The 8571-nt window shown below is 45.3% G+C and overlaps 1 pseudogene; it reads left to right on the top strand.

Moving 5' to 3' along the window:
• Positions 1–526: 526 nt before the first annotated feature.
• LOC125519031 (putative ribosome-binding factor A, chloroplastic) lies at positions 527–8268 on the top strand (annotated as a pseudogene).
• The last annotated feature ends 303 nt before the right edge of the window (positions 8269–8571 follow it).

Genomic DNA, 8571 nt, shown 5'->3' with positions numbered 1-8571 from the left:
GATTGATGACATGGCGCCCATCCATCCATCCATCCATCCATCTCTCCATCCCACATCCATCCATCCATCTATCTACAGAAAAAAAGAAAATAAAATGAAAAAGAGATACCCCCCCGCAGCCCAAACCCTAGGTCAGATCCCATTGACCCCCCCATCGCACTCCTCCTCTCCTCGCAGCCGCCGCACTCCTCCTCCCTCAGATCCTCGCCTCCGCCACCTCCTACCAGATCCCCCTCTCCCCAACCCAGACCTCCCTCTCTCTGCCATCCCAAACCCGCCGCCGGCCTCCCCCACCCCCGCCGCCACCGACCTCTTTATCGCCCCCAGCGCTGGCCATCCTTCCTTCCACCATCCAGATCCCCCGTTTCCTCGCTGTCTCGCGTCGCCGCTACCACCTCCCTCTGGCGGAGCTCGTCGCCGTTCCCCACGCCTTCCTCCTCTCGCCCCTCCCCTTCCCACTCCCCACAACGACGGCCGACGGCCTCACCGCGGCGCAAAATCCCCCACCACCATGAAGCCAGTGAGGATGTTCTCGTGACGGCCGCTGGTGTCCCCGCCGCTGCCACGGGCCCTCGCTGCCGAGGCGCCCGTCTCCGTGCGGCGGCTGCGCGTGGTGCGGTGCATGGCCAAGGAGCGACGGGTGCGAATGGTGGCGAAGCAGATCCAGCGGGAGCTGGCGGACATGCTGACCCGCGACCCCGTCATGCAGAGCGCCGTCCTCCCCGAGGCCGCCCTCGGTGCCGGCCGCTACCTCTCCTCCCCCACCACCATCGCCGACGTCGAGCTCTCCAACGACCTCCAGGTCACGCCCGGACTCTCCCTCGAAACGATGCGGCTGCGCTGCAATCTGTGATGCTGAGTTCCTTGTCTCTGCTCCGGTTTGTGTCTGCAGGTGTGCAAGGTGTATGTGTCCGTGTTCGGGGAAGAAGGTGGCCATGGCCGGGCTCAAGGACAAGACCAAGTACCTCCAGGTCACGCCCGAGCTTCCAACGACCTCCAGGTCATGTCTGCTTACTTCCCATTTTGTTTATAGATCATTATGCTAGTTTCTGTCTTGTTTAATTGGTTAATTGTTCATGCTTGAAGTTAATTAGCTGGAGTAGTTGGTTAGTTACACACTGGTTGGTGCATGCTAGCTCAAGTGTATACATGCATGGATGTATGTGTTTTGTAGTTGAAGGAGTTCATTCTGTGCAGCCGGAGGCGTACAAGTTCAAGATCGGCGACCGAGTTTTTCGGAGGCCCGGAGACCCACCCCTGGACCAAGTTATCGAGATGCTACAGAAGCACAAGGATAAGTCTCAAGATGAAATCTAGCTAGCTGGCTACAGTATGCCTTATGCTCTCGTTGATTTATTTCTTTTGCGCTCTTTTGCAGTTCTATAGTGATGAGTGAGTGATCTGGTAGCAGCTAGCTAACTGCCTCTAGATTGTAACCCTGTTATGGGATGTGTGGTTGCGCATGCGTTCTGCATTGTCAAATGTGTTCTCTGTTGTCACACATCGTATGCAATGTTGTTCATAGTTTTTATATTTGTTGTCATGCGATGCGGTCACTGAATTGCTCAAATTTGCTGGCCAAGTACTATGTAGTGCTGTTCTATGCTAGGCTACCAGGCTAGGTAACTTTTGTATCAAAATCATGGATTCTAATCTTTACTATTATCTGCCATGGATCAACAATGATGCATCACAGGTAGTAGTAGTGGAGTCGGACTTGGTGCTGCATTGCCTAGTTATTAGCTCCTCGATCTGTTCCTCACAGCATGGGGGTCAGCACTTTACCTCAACTTGTCTGCATTTTCTCTCACACACTAGACTTGCTCATCCATAACACAATGGCAGTGCGTGAGTGAGTCCTATAGGTATGTATGTTTTTGGGCTGGTTGTAGATGGCTTTGTATGTTATGGTAGTTGCTTGCTCTCCCTGCTCTGCTTTCGCTTGTAGAAAAGAAGAGCAGAGCAGGGTAAGTAAAACACACTAGCAACTCTCTAATTAGAACACCAGATGCTCTGCAACTCCCTACTAGTAGATACCAACCACATGTATCTACAAATTTACTACTAAATCCAATTACAGTACTACCCGATGTTGTGTGATTCCTTCCATTCTATGATTGATAAAGGAAGTACTTCATTAGTAACGAGACATGCTAATCTGGTGCTGAAATTTATAAGCAACTAAATTGTGCAGAATTAAGTTTCACATTCAAATCGATGGTATGTCATGTGTGCACCATGGAAAGAAATTTCAGAGCCAACAGAAAGAAATTCTACTCTTTACTGCAGAACAGTATACAACATTACTTTGTTGGTTGCCTGCTAATTGTGTGCAAATTGCTTATCAATAGCTTATCAAGCACTGCCTGACTGGCTCGCATCGCTCTGCTGTCGTAGTTGTGCCGTCAGTGCTCTTTCCTCTCTGTCTGTCTACGACAGCTGGATTCATGCACCAAACCAAGAACCTGAATCTTTTGTTAGGCTGCTAGTAAACTAGGTTGTACTCCTTCCAATTGCAAGTTGGATAGAACCTGCAATTAAGTGCACAGACATACATGGATTCTGGTTCAATTCGTATGTATGTCTGTATGTGCATGCTTACGACTTTGACTAAAACTAGTTAATTCATTGTTCTACCTTGAAGGTGACCAGTCCCTAGCTGCGTGCTTTGGTCGGTCCTGCTAATTTTAGTTCCTATGATTTTTAATCTCCGTTTTCTATTTTCCCCAGATACCAAGACTCTGAGTTTGTGGTGATGGCAGATGACACGAAGCCGATCGAAATCTTCCCCCACCCCCTGTTGCTCCCTAATGATAACAAGGTAGAAATTCTGTCCGTATGTTGCATCATATATAGTACTGCTAATTAGTTTGTATGCCGTTGCTTGCGTGATATGGTTAGACCGACGACTGTCAAGCTCATAATTCTATATGATGTGTCAAAGGTTAACAGAATATATGATATGACTTGTGTGCTGACCTCTAGTATCTTGCTTATCTATAGTGTGTTTGTTGTACGCTTGCCGTTCTTTGGCCTGCTATTCTTATTTATCAAATGAAAGGACATTCTGTTTGGCAGTGGGCAGTTTTGCTCAAAAATAAGTAAATAAATTGTATGTGCATGCTGAAATGTTAGATGTCTGTTGGTTGCTGTATATGGGCAAGATGAATTGAATCTTGATGTGTACTTGTCAATTCTAGCTTATATTGGTGTCTTGCGATCCTAAAAAATTATTGAATCCGGCTGTGTACTTGTCAATCCTGCTGTGTGTTCATATTGCGTCTTTGTTTTCTTGTATGAACGAGTTATCTCATTTTAACTAGCTGGAGAACAAAAAGCATGGTACTAGCTCAATTTTTGTTATCATTCTAAATAAGTTTCCTTTTCTTGAATGGTCTGTTCTGATTCTTCACCTTTTCTGATTCTTCCCTGCTGATTCATGTAACAGAGCGACCGAGGAAGGCATGTTGTCTGTTTTCTTGAAGGTCGTTTTGTTTGTTCCCAGCCCTAACTACAGTTGTCCAGCTAGTTCGGCATGCTGTTCATATCACTATTGTAGTCCAACGAGTTTGGCATGTTGTGAGTTTGTGATTGCTTGTAAAGCTTGTAAAGTATTGTATTACCCTTGTAGTCATTACTGTGATTGCCACTGTATTACACTTGTAAGGATCTGGTTGCTCTTATTTCAAGTATTATGTGTGCTTTTTGTCCGCCCATTTAAATACTGGTTCGAATATGAAGAATATGAGCCTGATAGATGCGACCCACTTACCAGAACATGACAAATGGGACCCAGTTACCAGAACCTGACAACCGGGACCCATCTGACTAGTGGACCCTTCTTTTGGAAAAAAAGAAAAACTAAATTCGTTTAGACAAAAAGGCCACAACCCAACAATAAAAAAGTTGCAATGTTGGGCTTGGCCCATGAAGCCGATCAAAAATTGATAGAAAAAATATATAAAAAGGCCGAATTGTTGGGCTAGGCCCATGTAGAAAATCGAACTGGACCGGGCTGAATCTTGTGCCACATCAGATTGCCACGCTGGATGCCTACGTGGCCTGGGAAGGTTGCTAGTGACCAAAACGCCACAGTAGACATATTTTGGTCATAAACGTCTATGACCATTCCAGAAGAAAGGTCGCTATAGTCAGTTTATGACGGCCAGCTTTTGACCTTATGTTTTTGGTCACAAAAAGGTCACAAATTGAAAACAGTGACCATTCAGTGACCAATAGTGCTGGTCACAAGTTGACATATTTCTTGTAGTGGGGGGCGGCGGCGGCAACCCTAGCTGGGAGTGGGAGGATGAGAAGAAAGAGGATGCAGCAGGAAGAGAGAGGGATGGCCGCGTGAGGAAGAGGAGAAGGTGGGCGCAGGGGACGGCGGCATCTGGGGAGCTCTCTCTTTCTTGAGAGAATTCCTTATTTAACACCGTGCTTAAATTTTATGCCCTATTTGACATCGACAAATGATTTCTTCCCTATCTAGTAAGAAGTCTAAATTTTATGCCTTTTATAACACTTCTATCCATTTTTAGCCTAAATGGCGTCTAAAAAGACCATTTTGTCCCTCATGTAGTATGTTTGTGCGTGAGCGGGTGCGTGGTGCGGTGCGCGTGCGCACATCTGTGCTACTGATGATGCGCGTGTGCGTGCATGTGTTGCTGCGTGTTTGTGGGTGCGTGCGTGTGTGCACGCGCGTGCGTGCGTGTGTGCTGCTGTGTGCGGGCGCGCGCGTGTGCGCTGTTGCGTGTGTTGCTCGGTGTGTGCTGCCACGTACATGTGTGCTGTTGTGTGTGCTGCGTGCGTGTATCTGCCTGCGGTGGTCACTCAGCGGCTTGCCGGACGGCCGGAGGTGGTCGTGCCTCACATCTCACGGCCAGATCAGAGGCCAGATTGGAGATCGCCAGCGCTGGCCAAAGGTTGGGAATACGCTGCGGTGCGGCGGTTGTACCCGGCCATTGGAGAGGCATGTAGGAGATCACGTGATTTAGGCCTTCTTCTTAGTGTATGGCCCCGTGGCCCAACTAATTGCAAGCAGAATAGCAGATGATGCATGAGCCTGTGTAGTCAAATTCCAATTTTCGTTCGTTCACTAGCGTGGTATGCGGGAACGACAACCAAAATCCTATGTAGTCAAGCCACTACACGTATAACGTGGCTTCTCCACTGTGTCCTGTTGTGTGTGTGCGCATGCGTGTGTGTTGTTGTGCATGTATGTGCTGTTGCGTGTGTGTGCGCGATACTGCCCCGTACTGATGTTGTGTTTGCTACTGTTCCGCACACGCACATATTACAGGAAGGGCAAAAGGGTCTTTTCAAGTGTCTTTTATGCTCAAAATAGACGAAAGTGTTATAAGGGCATAAAATTTAGACTCATTGTTATATAGGGAAGAAAAATGTTTTCAGTGTCAAATAAGGAAACGAAATTTAAAGTAGTGTTAAATAAGGAATTCTTTCCTCTTTCTTTCCCGGCCAATCCCTTTCTCTGTTTCTTTCCCAGCCAATCCCTTTCTCTGTTAGTTCCTCTTTCCCCTCTCGAAGCGAACATTTTGTCGCATAGTTAATCCTACGTGGACAGCACGAGGGCACGCCCATGATGCACACCTTATTGTTTTGGATTGTATGACACCTTGTTTGCTTTTATTTTACACATATGCCAGTTGGGGTTTGAAGGTGAGGATTTTGACTGAAACTTTCTACAAGCAAGGCGTAGGTAAACTACTGATCCAAAGTATTGTTAATTCGTTACATTAGGCAGAATATAAACAAGTGAAAAAAAAAATCTTAGTACAACATTTAAATTGAAAACTACATGGACCTAATTAAAAAAAATCTGGCTAGTTAGCAAAGCAGAGGAAATAATATTGCAGGGTGCATCCAATGTATGAATGATATCCTAGTATATAAACTAAAACATTTCCTAGTCTATATAAAAATGTTAGAAAGATCCTGCACAAAATAAAAACATAGTACGAAGGATGTGGAGCAGACTAAACCTGTGTTCGGACACGCTCCACTCCACGACTCCGCTCCCGGAGCGGCCGGAGCCGTAGTATAAAATGTGCTAAAATTTGAGATGCGCTTTAGGCCATATAGCAATTTCTGAAAATCTCTAAGGGCCCATGTGGGTTTATTGGCACTAGGTGGAGGTGGGAAGTTTAGTCCCACCCCGAAAGTGGAAGAGGAGTTGGAACTCTTTATAAGGGATGTTCTTTCACAAACTATTGGAGCTTGAGAATAGAAGAGGCCCTCGCGCGCTCCTCCTCCTCCGTCTGCCTCGGCGCGACGCGACAGGACGCGACGCGGGATTGAGCCGAGCCGAGCTCTACTAGTAGAAAAAGGGCCATTTGTTCCCCTTCATAAGGGCCTTTAGTCCCGGTTCTGGAACCGGGACTAAAGGGTCGTTACTAAAGGCCCCCCCTTTAGTCTCGGTTCTTATACGAACCCGGACTAAAGGCCCTCCACGTGGCCGCTGCGTGGAGGTCCACCTTTAGTCCTGGTTGGTGCCACCAACCGGTACTAAAGGAAATTTTATGATTTTTTTGAATTTTTTTTGAATTTTTGTTTTTGAATTTTTTTCCTGAATTTTCAAATTTCTGAATTATTTTAACGTCTAATCTCTAATCAGCCTTCATCACCGCTCAATTTAACCTCTAATCTCTAATCACCCCTCATCATTCCAAATCATCTAACTTCCCGAACGGTCACCCATCCTCTCACTACCCCAGCCTAAGCATGCTTAACTTCCGGGTTCTATTCTCCCTCGTTTCCAAGTCTGCACTTGTTCTTTTCCTGACAATAGTAAGATGTCAATCCTATTAACCCTCAGGAGTTTATCTTGAGCATGAGGTCACACATTTCACTGTTTGAGTTTGAAACTATCATTCTAAAAATAATAATTATTTAGTAACACTAATATTTCTTGAATTAGTAGTTTGACCTTTGTTTGACCACAGTTTGACCACATTTGACCAATATTCAAAAAAATGAAATAATTATTTAGTAACACTAATATTCTTGAATAATTATTTAGTAACACTAATACTTCTTGAATAAGTAGTTTGACCAGATTTAACGAAAATTCAAATAAAAACTGAAATTTGAGTATAACTTTTTTCCTTTTAGAATTTGAGGATTCTAAAAATTTGCAAACAGGCCGCAGGCCGTCAAAACCGGATGCGGATTTTCATGCTGAACATTTTGATATATTATACATTTTTTTTCTGACATCATATGCAAAAGTTATAGCCGTTTTATATCTTGCCTACACTTTTTGCAAAACATGTCCAAATTTAAGGTTTTTAAATTTCCTAACTAGTAGATGTAGTAACATAACTACATCTCGAAGGATTTTAACTTTTGAAGTTTTTATCATTTTTTTTATTTTTTATAAAACTGAAAAGGCGATACACTTGGGGGTAGGATTTGAAAATTGCACCATTAGTACCGGTTCATGGCACGAACCGGTACTAATGCCTCAACCCCATTAGTACCGGTTCGTGGCACGAACCGGTACTAAAGGGGAGACCTTTAGTACCGGTTCGTGCCACGAACCGGCACTAATGGGCATCGCACCCTTTAGTCCCAGTTCGTGGCACCAACCGGGAATAAAGGTCCCATTTGAACCGGGACTAATGCTTGTACGGTGCCCTAGCCGCTAATTCCTGGAGGAATTTTGCCACCACTCTGAAACATCAGAGGCGTGAATTCTCCATGTAGGATGTCATTGGCCATCTGAGTGTTGAGCAGAATTCAAGGGCAAAAGACTCACACGGAAAAGGGGGCGAATGAACTTTTGTTGCCAACATGGTTAACCAAAGGAACCATAACTCCCACAAGCCCAAGGGAAAGAACGGTGTCCAATGCAATACCGGCTTTAAGAAGAAGGGTAAGAAGACCTTCAAGAAGAACAAGAAGGATGAGGGCTGCTTTACTTGTGGTTCGGTTGAACTCTGGGCCAACAAGTGCCCTAACAAGTACAAGAAGCCAGGACAGGACTCCAAGTCCGTCAACATGATTGTGGGAAACAATGAGAATGGTGCACCTGGGTACAGTAATTTATTTACTTTTTTTCCAGTGTTTCAGTCCACCGATTGGTGTGTGGACACGGGTGCAGGTGTTCATGTGTGTGCTGACATTTCATTGTTTTATTCTTACCAGGTCACAGGCCACGGGTCCGTATTGATGGGGAATGGCGTGAGTGCTTCTGTTCATGATGTTGGCACGGTCGATCTGAAGTTTACTTCGGGAAGGATCGTGTAGCTGAAGAACGTGCAGTATGTCCCCGCCATCAAGAAGAACCTCGTTAGTGGCTACCTTCTATGTAGACAAGGGTTTAAGTTGGTTTTCAATTCTAATAAATTAGTTGTTACGAAACATGGACTCTTTGTTGGAAAATGTTATAAGAGCGGAGGGATGTTCCGCCTTTCCCTCGCAGATTTTTGTAATAAAGTCATGAACCATATTCATTCGAATGTTAATGAATCTGAAGTTTGGCATTCACGTCTTTGTGACATTAGTTTCGGTGCTATGACGCGGCTAGCCAAGTTGGATTTAATCCCGGGT

This window comes from Triticum urartu, chromosome 5A (assembly GCF_056163025.1).
Source record: "Triticum urartu cultivar PI428250 chromosome 5A, HENAU_Tu73, whole genome shotgun sequence".
In the NCBI taxonomy this organism is placed as follows: domain Eukaryota; kingdom Viridiplantae; phylum Streptophyta; class Magnoliopsida; order Poales; family Poaceae; genus Triticum; species Triticum urartu.
Note: the sequence above shows the minus strand (reverse complement) of the source record. Positions and strands in the feature narration are given on the sequence as shown.